A 1,571-nucleotide genomic window follows, 5' to 3' on the forward strand; every position below is an offset into this window, starting at 1 on the left:
ATATAATGGTAATCCCTTCCATAAAGACATGCAACAGAAAACATCAGAGGTTAGACTAAAAATTATCATTCATGTCAAAATAACTTTGAGATAAAGTTTGGAAGGGTCATGCTTGGCTACCTACACTAAGTTTCTAGTTTTTTGTTTTTGTTTTGTTTTGCTTTTTTTATTCTCAGAATAGGAATATTTATTACTGTGCTTCCACTGTCAAAATTTAGGATCCTGGTCTTTCCTTCTTGCCTTTGTACAGGGCCAAAAGGGACACTTTGGCTACTTTAACAACCTTAAAGCATACTCCAGGAATATCACCTACAGCATGACCCTTTCGACCAAATCCAGCAACCAGAACTTCATCGTTTTCCTCAATGAAGTTCAAGCAACCATCATTGGGGACAAAAGCTGTGATCTTCTTGCCGTTCTTGATGAGCTGCACCCTGGCACACTTCCTGATAGCAGAATTTGGCTGCTTGACTTCAACTCCTACTTTTTCCAGCACGATTCCCTTGGCATGAGAGGCACCTCCAAAAGGATTGGCCTTTAGGGCTGTGCCCAAGTGGGCTTTCTTGTATTGTTTGTCATGCCACTTCTGGTCCCGTCAGTGGCTGCGGAGCTTCCTGGCAGTACGGAGACCACAACACTTGCCCATCTTGCCGATGCCACAGGTCTGAGAGAAAGAGCTAAGTTTCTAGTTTTGAGCTATTGTGACAACCTTGACTTGGTGTACACAACTGCCCAATGTACAAAAAGTTTATAAATTTACCCTGAGAAGTGATCGTTGGCATAATTTGCAGTAAAAGTTGTTCATTGACAAAATGAACTCCAGGAATTTAACAATAGGCTTATTATTCATATCACAAAATATAATGGGATTATTGGGAAACTTTTCCCTTCTTTTTGACTATCTAATCTTCAACCAAAACAATAAGAAGTTAAAGCCCATGAATTTGATTCTTATGCACCTAATCATGGTCAACTCCTTGGTCATTCTCTTTTAAAAATTGCTTCATACAATGGCAGCTTTTGATTTAAATCCATTTTTCAGTGATTGGAGCTATCACATTTTCTATATGTTCTTAGAGTCTTCAGGAGTATTCATCTTGAGTGTCTTCCAGGTCGTTACCATCAGCCCTAGAAATTCCTGTTGGAAGAACATTAAAGACAAGTCTCCAATGGACATTGGCCTGTATATTTTTGTGTGCTTGGTGTTTTACATCATGGTAAATGCCATTTTTCCCAATGTATGTATCCCTAAAATTTAATAGGAAAAACATAAAAAAGAGACAAAATTTGAACACCAGGCTGCTGTAGATCATGACAAAGTCACAGTTTCTTTATATACAGCTTTCTTTGTATTTCCAGAACTTCTGTTTTCTGTCCTCATCACCTCCTCAAGCAGATCAACGATCGTTGATCTGTACAGGCATAAGCAATGAGTCCAACACATCCTCAGGACTCATGTTTCCCACAGAAGATCCATTGAGTCCAGAGTCACCCAGAATATCCTGGTTCTTGTTTCCACCTTTCTGGCTTTTTATACCTGCTCTGCAATCTTACATGACTGTACTGCTATA

At 39.2% G+C, this 1,571-nt stretch overlaps 1 pseudogene; it reads right to left on the reverse strand.

Annotated features, from left to right (window-relative positions):
* Positions 1 to 207: 207 nt before the first annotated feature.
* Positions 208 to 646, reverse strand: LOC101993319 (annotated as a pseudogene).
* Between the last annotated feature and the right edge of the window lie 925 nt (positions 647 to 1,571).

This window comes from Microtus ochrogaster, unplaced genomic scaffold, assembly GCF_000317375.1.
Source record: "Microtus ochrogaster isolate Prairie Vole_2 unplaced genomic scaffold, MicOch1.0 UNK138, whole genome shotgun sequence".
NCBI classification, from domain to species: domain Eukaryota; kingdom Metazoa; phylum Chordata; class Mammalia; order Rodentia; family Cricetidae; genus Microtus; species Microtus ochrogaster.